Here is a 15503-nt window from a genome sequence, read left to right as displayed (position 1 = left end):
CCTTTAACTACTGGGAAGGCAGGGCGGACTCTGCTCCAGGATCTGCTCTGGGGGAGGTGCTTAGCCGAGAGAGCGAGCCTAGGGCACCATTTCAATAGGACGGCCCTTTGTGCAAGGTAGGACTATCACTGTCAGCCCACACACAGCCTGCTCTTGGGGTGAGGGTGCTGGAGGGTGGAGAGGAGATAAAAAACCCACCGGCCAATCAAAGAACAAATCACTGGTAACCTTGGGACACTCACAATGACTGTGTGCTGCCTTCCATTCACATCTGCTCAGGAGTTGGGGTCAGTAATAAAACCCCACAGCAAGGGTGAAGTCCTGGTTTTCTTACTCCAAAGAAGGAAAACAAATCGATTAGCCCCCATCATGGCACACTGCCAAGCCCTGATCAATGTGAATTACAGTGCCAGTGAAATCTTGCCATTCAAAAGATGTGGTACTTACAGCAGTATCCCCCTTAAAGTTATTGGGGTGTGTTTTTTTTCATTACCTTTAAACACTATGTTTTATCTGTTAACCCTGGATTACAATTTTTTTATCACTAAAAGATAAATTAGACAAGGCAATGATGCACTTGGTTTCCATGACAACGCTGCACAAAAAAAAAGTCAACCTGCTGCATCACCAAGAAGCACTTTGAAAATCATTTCCTAGCAACCCCATAGGCACCCAGAGACACACACCTTCATCTGCCCTTTATTCAGACCTGGGAGAATTACACACATGGCGACAGAGAACGGGTCACTTGGTTACCACATCTCAAGTCGGCACAGTCCATCAATGCATGAAGCAAAATAATCACCAGTCTGTGTGCAGGGAGATACGTGCAGCTATCTGGTGTCTCTAATAGGCTGCAGCCTCCCCTCCCTCAGCTATGGTTACAAAAACCCCAGGCCAACCCCACTCTGACTAATCTGCTCAGAAGACAACTGACTGCCTCGGAATAATTCACAAATATCTACACACAAATCTGAAAGGGGGAGTGTAAAAATCACCCTCTGACAATCTGAAAGACAGGGTAGCCACATGGCTCTCTCACTTTCAGGTTTCTCACAGTACAATAATATACACCAATGTATTGGGAAAATAAGAAAAAAGCACAGCGTTTAAGAGATTTCATAATAAAGTTTGCCACCGAAAAGATAAGAAGTTTTACATAAGCAAATGTGAAGTACAGTGGGATTTTTTAAATGAGAAATGGATGTTTCTCCAAAATAGCACCTTCTAAAAATGAACAAAAAGTAGAATGTGTTCACTGCAAAATAGTTGGTTATTGTGCAAACTGGTCTCCACTTGCAAACCACCTCCCCTGTCCACTGTGTGCCCTGCTTGGTGCCTGGAGGCTCACCTCTGCATCCTGCACCACCAGCCTCCCTTCCCGGCAGCAGCAGGGCAGAGGAGAGCCAGGAGAGAGAGGTGGGGTCATTACTTCCCACTCCTCCCTGCTTCACTGCCCTGGCCTGGCAATCGCAGCACCTTCATAATTACAGCCCTTGCCAGGGGCCCCACAGCCAACAGTGCCCTTTCCTCCCCTGGCCTCTCCAATCCCAGGATGGCTAGGGCTTCACACAGTTGCCGGTGGGGGCACCTCACTGTCCCTTGTCTCCCCTATCTCTGCTCACGCCTCTGTAAGCAGACTCTCCATTTAAGTCTCTTCATCTGAACATGTAGGGTGAAGTGTTTCCCCGGGGACCCTGACTGATGCAACTTGACCATTGCAATACATCCTGAATTAACACGTAGCAAAACCTTTTGTCACAGGACTCTTTTCTCACATTATTACCATTACCACCATTTCTACTTTCTCCGACAATCAATCATACAAAAGAATCTAGAAAAGAAGGTGATTTGCCCTTATAAAGCCTGAACCCTACTCATCCCGCTGCAACCAGAGAAGAGCAGCCTAAGGAGAAACAGAATGCTTCCCTAGGAACTTCATTTAATCTGATTAAGCTGCAGGAAGAATTGGAAAAGTAGGAAGGGCGGGTTTTCACAGACCTTCCCCATGGCCTTCTGGGCTGGGCCTTCATAGCTTGGCTTGTGATGTTTGCATTGTCAATATCCACACCATCAGCATTCATATGAACATGTAGGAAATGCTTCCAAAACAACTACACATGGATTTTCCAAGAGCCACCATGTGGGAATTATCTTTACCACCATCCCCTCTAAATTAGCAAAACAAATGTCAAGAACCAACACATACTGTGTGACTCACTGTGCCCCAGCCAGGAACCTGACCCACATTTAATTTCAGTGCTTCCGATGATTTCGTATTCATATTAAGCTCCTGAACTAAATCTAAACCTGAGTTTCCAACTAAGATGGCCACCTCTCGGCTGTCATTGAGAACTAAATCACATACGCTCAGGAGCACCTCCCGTAGGTAGCAAAAGGAAGTGCCACTTAAGGATCCTTGAAATGCCAAGTCTCTTGCCTTTCCTCAAGATCATACCCATCACTTCTCTTAGACTGAGTGACTCCTTTAATGCACAGGCTGGGCCCCATTACAGGGTGATTCCAGAGCTCTGGGAAAGGCCTGCACAGGGGATTCTGGCACACATGGGTGTATGGGTGTCTACATGAATGGAAGGCCCAGTGTGGGAGTTAGGCCTATGCTCTGCCTTCCTGAGCCAAAGCTGCAGTGTAAATAAAAACACCAAGGAACACAAATATGGTTATTCGGGGTGGAGGTGGGGTGAGGGCTCTGCAATCTAGCAGAGAACCGAGACCCAAATCCATGCCGCATTTCACTATGGTACCTCATTTAATTCTTAAAAACAGCTCTGATTTTTCCACCAGGAAAATGTCAATCAAAACCACAATAAGATCCTACCTGATACCCACGTGAATGGCTATAATGAAAAAGACAGATAATAACAAGTGTTGGTGAGGGTGTGAAGAAATAGGGACCTCATGTATGTTGGTGGAAATGAAAAATGGCGCAGCTGCATTGGGAGTTTGGGGGTTCCTCAAAAGTTAAACATACAGCTACCACATGTGCAAGCAGTTCTACTCTTTGGTATATACCCGAAAGAAATGAATATGTCCACACAAAGACTTGTACAAGAATGTTCATAGCAGCATTATTCAGATTAGCCAAAAAGTGGAAACAACCCAAATGTCCATCAATGGATAAACAACAAGTGGAATATTCACACAATGGAATATTATTTGGAATAAGAGGGATAAAATACTGATCCGTGCTGTAACATGGATGAACCACAAAAACATTATGGTAAGTGAAAGAAGCCAGACACAAAAGGCCACATGCTATTTGAGCCCATTCACATGAAATGCTCAGAATAAGCAAATCTATAGAGGCAGAAAGTAGGTGAGTGGTTGCCAAGGGATGGGGAATCAGGACTGACTGCCAATACGTATGGAGTTTCTTTTGGGGTTAATGGAAATATTCTAGAATTCGACAATGGTGGTGGTTACACAACATAGTGAATATATAAAAAAATCACTGAATTGCACAGTTTAAAATGTACAACTGTAGCCCAGTGGTGTGGTTGAGCATTGAACCATGAACCAGGAGGTCCCCGGTTCGATTCCTGGTCAGGGCACATGCCTGGGTTGCAGACTCGATCCCCAGTAGGAGGAAGCAAATGGGTGTTTCTCTCACATCAATGTCTCTATCTCTTTATCCCTCTTCCTCTCTCTCTCACTAAAAAAAATCAATAAAAACATATATGTTTTAAAATGTACCATTGTAAACTTTGTTATGTGAATTATATCCTAATTAAAGAAAAACCCAGTGGCATGACACTTCATACCCAGTGCTCCACAGCATTACCTGCACTCAGATTATAACAGCACAAGACAGGAGTAGACAGGGACCCCCACCTGTGGTCTATGCTCAATAACATTTTCACACTAACTTTTCTTTTCTCAAACTGTTTGCAAGGAAAACGAATTCTGTACTTGATTCTATCTCCTACCACTGATGTATATGGTTTGACTAGAAAGTACATTTACACAGTTGCGTTGATTAAATTGGAAACATAAACATGGTAAAGAATATTTGAGTTAAGCTCTCCTGTAGCCAATCACTAAATTTATAAGCCTACATTCACACACATAGCCCTCTTCTCTTCCTTTCACCGTTCCGGGCCCTCTTCCCCCTTCTCCCGCCCCAGATCCCCAACAAGGATGTTCTTTTAAAACTAAACCAACACCGGGACAGACGGTTCCATCTCCCACATCTGCCTCAACCAAACATCAAGTAACTTCCCTACTCAAAAAGTAAAAATCTATTCCCTCCTCGCTATTGCCTCACAAAAAGAGCGAGAATGAGACATTACTTGTATGTGCCTCCTGACAGAGGTACACAACACTACTACCTAAAAGGCAGTCTTGCCAAAATAAACAGGCCTGAATCCAACCACACTATACCTCTAGATGTAACTACCAATATACAGGAAATGCAGGGCCAGGAAAATGTGGTGAATGATACCACAGGAATGTAATCAGCAAAGTCCAGACTGTGGGAAACTCTGCTGGACAAGGAACCCAGTTCTTCAACAAACAAACTGTGAGGGGAAAAGAGAGAAAGGGGACCTATACATCAAAAGATACTTAAGAAGCATATCAACCAGTGACAACAGGTGGGCCTTATTCCAAAGATGTTTTATATGTCAAATATTTTTAAATAAAGACACTTACGAGATAATTAGGGGAATTTAAACATTGTCTTGGTATTTTCTGACATTAAAAAATTATTTTAATGTTAGGTATGCTGATAGTATTAGGTTGTTTTTTAAGCAGACCTTATCCTCTTATAGTTATACTAGAGGCCCGCTGCACGAAATTCGTGCAAGGGGCTCGGCCCTCGCAGCTGCAGCAGCTTACCTCGGCCTTCACAGCCCTGGCCCTCGCAGCCCCAGCCCTCGCAGCCCCGGCTTCATCCGGAAGGATGTCCAGAAGGACGTCTGGTCTAATTAGCATATTACACTTTTATTATTATAGATGTTGAAAAAATTACAGCTGAAATAATATAATGGTTTAGATTTGCTTTAAAATAATTCCATAGCAGGGAGGACAGTAGTGGTGTAGATAAAAGAATAGCCTTAATTTTATAACTGTGAGGCTGGGTGGAGTGTACATGAAGTTTTATTATACTTTGTGCACTGGTGGGGTCCCTTGGCCTGGCCTGCGCCCTCTCGAAATCCGGAACCCCACCTTGGCCAGGGAAGGACTGCGGGAGGGCTCCAGGACATGTCCAGCCCATCTCGCCCAGTCCCGGTTGGCTGGATCCCAGTAGCAAGGTAACCTACTGGTTGGAGCATCTGCCCCCTGGTGGTCAGTGCCCATTATAGCAACTGGTCAAATGGTCAAATGGTCAGACACTTAGCAGATTAGGCTACTATTGATAATATACAAGCCAATTTTTGAAGGCTCATCCTTTACCATTTTTATTATAGAAAAGTTAGATGTAGAGATACATCTAACTTTTCTATAATAAAAATGGTAAGAGATGAGCCTACATCTAACTTTTCTATAATAAAAATGGTAAAGGATGAGCCTTCGAAAATTGGCTTGTATATTACCAATAGTAGACAACACTTTTTGAGAGTTATGTTCAAAGTTAACATCCCAATTCTCTACCAGTATCTACTCAGACCCCAAATGTCCACTGAGAAAAACGGAAACCACTCTACATATAGTAAGTAGAGACAGATCCACGTAGAGAACTGTTTCCTAGGTGTTGAAAGGTGTGAAAGAGCACCCCAGGAATGCAAACAGTAAAACACAGAATCAGGGGGAAGCCACAGGACAAACAACCCAGGATCCTCAACAAACTTCCAGTGAAAGGAGAGAGACACAGAGATAATGAGACTTAAAAGACACATCAACCAATCACAATGAGTGAACCTTATTTGGATACCAAAAGCTAAAAACAAATAAGACAATTAGAAAAATGTGATTGATATTAAGTACAGTTGTTGCTACAGATTGAATGTCTGACACTCCCACCCCAATTTTGGATCCTAAGCCCCAACGTGGTGGTATTAGGAGGTGGGGCCTTTGGGGGTGATTAGGTCATGAGGACAGAGCCCTCTTAAATGGGACAGGTGAGGACACCGTGAAAAGACTGTGGATTATGAACGAGAAATCAGGTCCTAACCAGACACCAAATCTGCTAGCTCCTTGATCTTGGACTTCCCAGCACTTATTGCTGTTGTTTATAAGTCACCCAGTCTATGGGATTTTTGTGACAGCGGCCCGAACTGCCTAAGATAGTAGTTATTAATTTTTTATGTATAATGGTTTTACAATTTAAAAACAGAGAACTGTTAGGGTTAAAAATTCACACTGAAGTAGTTGTCAAGCCCCTTGAGCTCTCTGCACCCCAGTTCTCTCTCCACCACCTGAGCCCCTCACCTCCTCAGCACCAACAATCACTTAGGATAATTGCTCCCTGAGGGAGCGTCACAGGTTCTCCCTCTGCTTCACCACCCTCCAGTGAAGCCCGTTTCTCCCAATGGAAACAGGTTCAGAAGAAACTCTAGCTCTAATTCAATTTTATGTTTCTCTCAAAGCAATATGGTTTCAACACTGTAAATATACAATCCGGCTAAATACATTTTGGGGCTAACCTGTTTCTATATGAAAATCACTTCCCAATACCAACTAGGTGCCTTGCAAAGTATATTTCTGTCATGGAATATGAATATAAAAGTGAGGGTTGTCTTTTACATTTATTCAAAGCATTTCCTGATTTTCTTTTATTCAAAGTTTGCATCTTGACACACAGAAGAGGTTCTCGCCTTTTACTGTGCCTCTCTCTGCCTTTTACTGTCCCTCTCTCTCCAGTCTTGAAAATCTCAACAAACAAAGGGGAGGGGAGAAGGTGTCTGCCACACTCCTCCCTGTCACAGCCATTAGAGAGGCGAGAAGAATGGGCCGCCTTCCCTGCCCTCACCAGCTCCTCCCAAAGGGATGCAGGTTCCATGATCAGCATCCCAGTGGGCCAGATTGCAGAGAAGGGCGCTGAGCTGTGGGAAGCTCACGGAGTCCATGCACACGATGGAGTCTGGGAAGTGATACTAATCCGAGCTGGTCCAGCCATTGACAAAGCTGATGCTTTGCTCTCATCTTTGTCTGGCCATCACGGTGGGGGTATCACTCTGAGGGAACTCTGGAGGGGAGCTATGGTCGTCAGGGTTTCTATTAGACCGTGGGGAAAGAGAAACGTTTAGTTCCAGCCAAAGCTCAGCTCAAAACACTATTGGAGTTTATGAAGCTTCAGCTGGAATGGCTTTTGCTTTCCTCACAGTCACCCAGTTTCTAAGCCAGTTTAAGCTGAAAATCAAGGTAAGTCTCCTGTGGCACAAAGACACTTGAGGGTGCGTTTGGGCTGCTGGAGGCACTTGCCTTCTTAAACTGGAGCTTCCCTCTCCGTCTGGCCACTGCTCTTGCTTGAAGCTCCCTCTGCAGGAGCCTGGGGTGGACACAAGCCCCGCCTACCCTGAGCTCATCCTTACCTTTCAGGTCCAGAGCTTGGATGTTATTTGTGGTTCTGATGTCAGAAAACAGCACTTTTTATACATGTGCCCTGTGTGACCGGTTGCTCACAAGTTTCTCGTGTGTCTTCCTATAAAAATTTCCAAAATTCAGGGGTCTTCCTCTCAGTTTTGTGACACACACAGGCAACTGAATCCCTGTAACTAATCATTACACCTTCCTCTCTGAGAGAAAAAGGCTCTTATATTCACAGTGTGTCATTCTCCTGACCATACAGCACATCTGACAGCACCTGACATGCAGCAATATAAAAACAACAGCGCTTACGCAAAATGGCTTTAAGCCCAATGCTAGACCAAGGCTTCAGGTACAGGTTTATACCAAAGAAGAATTTCATGTAGAGTCACCTCAAGTTAATACCAAGGCCCTAACCTACAAGGGCAGAGGCTGTGTGTGGGCCCAGCCGTCACGGGACTCAAACTCCATCCTGGGCCTTCAACAGGCAAGATTTTACCATGTCGTCTCCTTCGGTAATACAGCCGAGGCAGACCAAACCCATGGCTATGGCAGCAGTTTTCCAAGCTTCAGGATACTGTGTATGTCTGCATAAATCTTCGTCTACATTGGCCAAACCCATGTACTTGAAAGTTGGATACATTTTCCAATAAAAAACAACTACATGTTTCAACAATATTGAATTCTAAATAACCAATCTCATCTTAATTAGCAAAACAGCAATAATAGCAACCACAGGATTATTAGCAGCTAATCTTTGTATAATATTTAATGTGCCAAGCACTGTGTTCAGTGAAAATAATGACGTTTTGACAAAGCTACTCCAATTTTGAATGCATTTTACATCCTCCATTCATTTCAAAATAACATTCCAGTTCAAGCTAATAGAAGGGTGACAGTGAACATGTAAGAGGAAAACCCTCACTCACAAGGCCCCCTGGTAGCCCCCACACACCTGCTTATCTCCTCTCTGCTCTACATAACTCTGTGGGTCCGGGACCAGCCTTGGGCCGTCAGGCCCGTGTGAGTGGCAGTAAAGTTCAGTGGATAAGAACCCTGAAGTTGGATTCAGATGACCTTGTATTCAAATCCCAGCCCTTACTTTGGGCGATTTAGTCTACCTCTTGCAGCCTCATTTCCTCATTTGTAAAACGGGAATAATAATGTGTATCTCAGAGTGTTTTATGTAGATTAGGTAAAACCATGTATATAAAGTGCTCTGGGAACAACAAAGGCTTAAACAACAGGCAATATTATTATATCTAGTCTACATGTCTTGTTGCAAAATGTACAAACTATACATGAAAATATGAATCGCCTTGGAAACAAGAGACAACCACAGTATTTTCTTCCCTTCATTGATGAATTATCCAAAAGTAAAACTGTCTCCTCATTTTTATTATAGCAATCACATGCTTCTAAACTATTTTTCTGAGCACCCTCCCTAAGGAGGCAGAAAAGAGGAGGTGAAAGGAGTTGATGATAAAGAGTGAAGCATCAAAATCCTGAATAAAAGCTGGCTTTTATCCATCAATGAAAGAAGAGAGAAAGTGGGAAAGGAACTAACAACAAAATCTAAACCTATATTGTAACTTGTTAAAAAGCAGTGTTTTGTATTAAAACATAAAAACTACTAAGACTTCCACTGTAAGATGCTAACACCTATTTTTTTTAAATGAGCTCCTGAACACATGTGAATACGTTAAAGTGTTTTAAATCTATTCTTTATAGAAAATATCAGCTTATAAACATATGGTAGAACTCACTTAACTTTTTAAGGCTCTAGAGAGAAGGTATAGAGAGCAGGAAAGAACAAATTGAGCAAAAATGTAACCGGCTGAATAAGCTGGTACCCCACTCAGGGAGCTTCCCACTCGGGACGAGTGTTTTCCTTCCCCACCCCTACCTCTGGGCTTGGAGATCAGGGGGACCAGGGAAGTGGGTCAGGGGCAGAGACATGATAGAAACAGTCTGCATGGACTGAATGTTTGTGCCCCCAAATCCCGATGTTGCAGCCCTAGCCTGGTATCTGGAGGTGAGGCTTCTGGGAGGGAATTAGGTTAGGTGAGGGCATGAGGGTGGGGCCCCATGATGGGGTGCTCCTGCAGGAGGAGAAAGGGACACTAGAACTTGCTTGCTTTCTGCCATGTGAAGACACACAAGACGGCCATCTGCAAGCCAGGAAGAGTGCACCCACCAGGCACAGAACCGGCAGCACCTTGAGCTTGCACTTTCCAGACTGGAAAACAGGGAGAAATAGAGGTCTGTTGTTTCAGTCACCTGTTCATGGTAGTTTGTTCTAGCAGTCTGAGCTGACTAAGGAAAGTCTGAGCAGAGTCAGGGCGGAGAGTGAACTGAAGAGGAGGGTTTGTTTTCAGCAATGACTTAGAGGTCTCCAAACAAGATAACTGCACATATTTTTATATCATTAGTCATTAAACAAACGAGAAACATAAACAATAAGTTCAAGGACCATTAAAAATGCCATTATTTTAAGCAATCATCAAAATTGCTCATTTTGATGTGAGCTTAGCAGGGTATCCCTAATGATGCTAAACATCTTCAACACTTGTTACAGAGGGGCTTCTGGGGTACGGTCAGCATACTCTCCGCCCTGCTCTTGGAAACCTCCGTCAATGGGCTCCCTGGCCATTCTGGTTTCCAGATGTGTTTGGCCAAAGGAGGTACCCGTCTGGCTGGAGGTGGATGAACGGGAGGATGATGGAATGGGAAGTATTTACTCCCTTGGCTCCCCTGCCAGGCCACAGACTTCCAGCTGTTGCTTTCCTCAAGACCACAGCTTCTGGGTCTTCCCTATCCTATGGGTTTGTTTCCTTGGGTTCCCATAACCATTTCCTCCTATTGCCTTTTTCTAAGTTCCCCTTTTCTATCTTAGGATGCTTCAACACCACTGGAATGATTTTCTTTCATCCTAACACTTCTGAAATAGTCATTAGATTAATTTTCAATTACCCTAATGAATATTACTCTTATGAATATCTGTTTCCTGTTCAGACACTATTTGATCAGGTGTGAGGAAGGCTGGGTGGGTTAGTCTTGCCTCACCTAGGTGCAGAGGTTACTTACAGCCTTCTGATTGGTCACCGGTGTCTTCTCCTACAGGCACCGAGCTCTTCACCCTCAGGGGAGAAACCCAAATAGAAGGAAGTAAACAGTGTCTGTCCTCCAATCAGAAGTCTCAACCTGGTTCAACAGCTCTCACCTTTGCCAAGTCCCTGAATTCCAGATTTTACTTGCCTACCTGGCCCCAGAGGACTCACCTGCTCCTCCCCAACTCTGCTGGTCTTCTGGATTCTGGACTCTGTCTTCCCACCTGGTTCTGTAGGGCTCACTCCCTCCTTCCTATTCTGATTCCTGGCCTTAACCCATCATCAACCTGGTGCCACAAGATTTGTCCTCTCCAGCAAGGCCTGTCTTGCCCAGTGGTCACCAGGGTGGCATTTCAGGAGAGAAGTAGCACCTCTGAAAAGTGAGCAGCTTGCACTATGTTACTTTCTGTTTTGAGGACTTATTTAACAAAAGTTAAAATAAGGGAGAATTATCTGATAGTCCTTAAAAATTAATGTAACTCTAAAGAAAACAGTGAAAACTGAGCTATGGCAGAAAGTAAATTTGAGTTTTACTAAATCAACTTGTAAGACTTATGCTCCATTTTAAAATGAAAAAATAATGGTGAAGATGGCTAGCAAGAACTTCAAGAGTTGAGGACTGAACATAATTCTGTACCATGTCATGTGGACCTGTTTAAGCTCCTCCCTTGCCTTGCAACTTTCCCTCAGGCAGGACAAGGCTCCCGCAGGACAGAGCACATGTGACATGGTGATGGCAAAGCAAGACACCAGCTTCTACAAACCCCAATGGGTCCTGAGGGGAAGTCACACTTCAAGAAACCAGAGTGGGCTACATGGCCAGCACTCTCCACACTGACAAACTTTCCAGCCAGCCTCGGCGCCTCAGAGTTCGACTTCATGAATGGAGATAGCAGGTGGCCCATATAAAAGCAAACTAAGGTGAAGGCTGAGCTATAACTAGTACCCCAAACACATGGATGTGCTGCCCTATACTCGTTAGCCGACAGTCAGTTTAATGCATTTAAAAGCAGCAGTTCTCTAAGTGTGGTTCCCCAGAACATCCACACTAGCATCTTTTGGAAGCTTGTCAGAAATCCAAATCCCCAGGCCCCACCCAAGATCTATTAAATCAGAAACTGGGATTTGGGGCCAGAATCTATATTTTATCAAGGCTTCCAAGTGACTCTCATGTACACTAAAGACTTATAGAGGAAAAATAATACCTTTCAAAACAGTTCTATCCTTCCCCCAAATAGAAATCTCATTAATTATTTACCACAAAGTCAGAAAAATATCTATTGCTTTTCCCTTTAAACTCTGGGGTGGGGGTGGGGGCCATAGAATGAATATTATAGAAGTCATTAATCAGTGGCTTAGACACACTCTTTTGCAAGAGATTCTCCATCCTCACCGGCTCTCCTTACCAAACTCCATGACTATTCCCTGGATCCCTAGTGTCTACCACAGCGTCTGGCACAAATACTGGCTAAATGCATAAGTCAGCATGATGAATGGAAGAGAAAGTAGGAACTGGCAACGCTGCCCATCAGCAAAAATCATTTGGAAACTCCACCTCCTGTGCCCGATCCACAGAACAGTTAACCTACATAGAGATGGCTGCCAGTTGACTGTATGTCAATACAGACTTTCTACAACTAGCTGCCTAGGCTCAGCTGCCTCCCCAGTTGCACCGGCTGGTATGAGAAAAGACGTGTCCGAACCCCCGGATCTTCCCAGAGAGGGATTCAACTATCTCCTCTGAGGATTTCTGAACAAGAATCACAAAACTGGCACAGCATCAGAAGTGAGCATTCTGCAGGATTCTCCTGTTGGAGTACTATTTTTAAAAAGGCAAACAAGATGGAGAGAAATTGCTAGGAAGTTGCATTTTTACAGCAATTGGAGACAAATCTAATTTCTTACCAGAAATGGAAACCCATATGATATCATTGTACTGCATATGAATTATTAATGTTTATAATTTTTTGTAAGTTAGGTATTCAGGAAGGTTCCTGTTGACATCATGTTTGACATCATAATGCTTCATCATTCTAAAAGCTTAATGAGATGAATTATTGCTAGAAAGGAGAGAGAGTGAGAGATCAAGTACACATTTTTGTACTCTGGGGAACATCAGAGACCAAGTAAATAATGAGGATATGGTTTATAATTGATGTACAAAGGGAATTTTAAAAAAAAACAATTATTATAGCCCACTGTAAACAGGACAACATAGCAAAGACTTTACTTTTCTACTTGAGCATTTTAGAGAGGGGGAGCATGGAAGCCATGACTAGCAACTATCTCAGACTCTTAGGTGGAAGAATTCTGATTCTAAGAAGAAATAAAAGTAGTTTTTACAAAATTACCTTAACCTCAAAAGAGTATGGAACATGTGAAGATTGAAAAAAATATATGTAACACTGAATCACGAGTCCTAAAAGGATACTATTAAATATATTAAAGCAATTCTGCAGTAATAATTCTGTAGGATTTGTATAATAATTCTGGTCTCATATTTAATTTCAAATCTATAGTTTCTGAGAGCTACACATGCAAATTAGTGCTGAATCATTAAACCACCAGTTTCATTCCCAACATTCCTAGTAATAGCTTGGAATGAATTAAGCTCTTCTTTGGAAATCTTGTTGATAAAGCAGTGAGTTAAATTCCAATGCAGGTCAAGCCTTTTAACACTTCAGCCAAGTAGCAATGATGTTTATACAAGTTTATACTAGCTGCTAATAATTGGGACTCACTTTCCCTCCAGTTTTTACTCCATTTGGTCTCTAAGTAGCCTCTTGAGGGAAGTACTAAAACATAGGGAATGAATTCATTCATTATTCTTTCTTTCATTGAACAAACATTGGGTAGCTAGAGTTGCCAGGTACTAAATTGGGAATCCTGCTACTTTGAAAGGCAAAATACACAATTTCTCTGAAGCAACTAAAAAAAGTTTCAAAGTTCATAAGTTGTCACTATTCTAAACTCCTGCTTCATGTCCTCAAATTTCCTTTTCAACAAGAAGGCAAAAGAATAGTCTTTAAGATAATATCCCAATTTAATTATTTAACCAAATAGAACATTTTATTTCCCTGAAATTTCTCCTAATGCAAACTTTATGTGAACCACTGTGTAAAAAAGCAAAACAAACAAAAAACTTGACAAAAGAAAAACATACTGTTCTGCACATGCCTCTATAACAAATGCTCCAGTGGTAGATTGTACTGTCATGCACCCAGGTCTCTAGTCTTTGGAAATTCTATCATCATATGGTTAACATCCAAAAGCTAGAAGAGAAAGCTTACTAACTGGCAGATAGTAGAGCTCAATAAATGGTGTTTTATTATAATGATTATATTATCATACTACATATATAATTATTACCAGTAAAAGCCTACAACCATACATAACCATCACGTTAAGCTTCGTGTTACAAAATCATGCTGCTAAAATAAGTGCACTAAAAGAGGCTTTTGGTTTTCTAGACTGAAGCCAGCATAAGCCATCCCTCCACTGGGAGCTGACTTTATCCAATGAAGACCAGAAGGCTCCTCACACTAGACCAATTGTGGAACAACTTTTTCAAGTATTAAATATACAATTGTGTATAATCAATGGAACGGTTGCTGGTAACCCACTGACCATGTACACGCTGTGGATGTCACACAGCTTCTATGTAACATTACAAGTCATGGAGATGTATTTTTCTCCCCCGTCTGCAACACGGATGTGCCATTGTCATTCTGTTTGCTACATGGATAAAAGGCCCAGTGGCCAGGTTTACACAATGAGAACTCTCTTGGATTTAATAGTATTTTGAGAACATACAGAAGGGCAGTACTAAAGTAATCATTTTTCTCCTGCCATTCAGAAATATCTGGTGACTGCTTTAATCATTTAAACCATTTTCTCCGCTTCCTCACAATTCCACCCTCCTGAAAGATGAGATGTATGTGCAGAATCTTCATCTGCAGACAGCTGCCTGCACTGGAAACCAACTCCCCTCACTTGGCTCTGCTGACCCTACAAACTCAAGGCGGGTTCTCTCAATTATGTCCCGTCTGCAGCCAACCCAAACTAGGGACAAACAACAGGTTCCACTCTGGTTCTCTCCTTCCATCTCCCACAAAAGAGACAACCTCATTCATTCACAAATCTCCAGCCTAGCTCCTACGACTCCATGCAGCTGGGCTGGTTTTCCCAGGTAAAAACGGGAGTACGAGGCATCCTTGCTCCAGGTCTGCACCATGCACCTAAAAGGCACGCCAGTCGTCCGGGTGCTCCGATTTCATTCAATCAGACTCACCACTGCACGCTCTCAATGACACCCACCCCTGCTCTCGCCTTAACCTAGGCACAGCCTTCCTCCCTCCATGGAAAACCGGGCAGCCCGCCGGCTCCCCAGTGCGCTCCCTTTTCCACCCCTTCCCCCAGAACCAGCTCCCAGACCCCCCTCCAGGGGTCTTTTCTGCTCAGTTTTCCTGGCCCTCATCACCCCCACGAATGAAAAGTAAACTCCTCCTTAGTGACCACCTCCCCAACCCCACCGCGTCACGGCCACTCAACTCCGCTGGAGCCCCCTCCCCGTGCAAACCGGACAGACGGGGCGGGTGGCCCCCACCGGCTGTGCCCGCGCCTGGCGTTTACCTGGAGGTTGGAGTAGTTGGTCTGGGTCTCGGCCTCCGCGCTGCTGCAGCAGTGGCGCCTCCGGCCCCTGCAGGTGGTCGCCGCGGGGGCTGCAGAGCCCGAGCTGCTGCTGCTGCTGCCCAGCTCGGCGCGAGTCCTGCGGACCCGGGCGGCGCTGGGAGGCCCGGACTCGCGGCTCCGGGGGATGGCGTCGGCGGCGTCGGTCTGCACAGAGAGGCCGGGCAGGGGAGGTGCGGGGCCCGGCGACAGGCTGGTGCTATGGTGGGGCGAGTT

General features: G+C 44.0%; 1 protein-coding gene across 2 annotated transcripts in view; it reads right to left on the bottom strand.

Moving 5' to 3' along the window:
- Positions 1–15503, bottom strand: part of PDE8B (phosphodiesterase 8B) — a 194843-nt gene that overhangs the window by 155457 nt on the left and 23883 nt on the right. The window contains exon 1 of one of the 2 annotated variants that reach the window (XM_015571616.1): positions 15231–15302. The exons of the other annotated variant lie outside the window; for it this stretch is intronic. The gene's annotated coding sequence lies outside the window, so the exon portion shown is untranslated. Of the gene's footprint in view, positions 1–15230; positions 15303–15503 lie in introns of those variants that run through there. 2 annotated transcript variants of the gene reach the window in all.

The sequence above is a fragment of the Myotis davidii genome, unplaced genomic scaffold (assembly GCF_000327345.1).
Source record: "Myotis davidii unplaced genomic scaffold, ASM32734v1 scaffold44, whole genome shotgun sequence".
In the NCBI taxonomy this organism is placed as follows: domain Eukaryota; kingdom Metazoa; phylum Chordata; class Mammalia; order Chiroptera; family Vespertilionidae; genus Myotis; species Myotis davidii.
The sequence above is the reverse complement of the archived record's forward strand: the minus strand, read 5'-3'. Positions and strand labels throughout refer to the sequence as shown.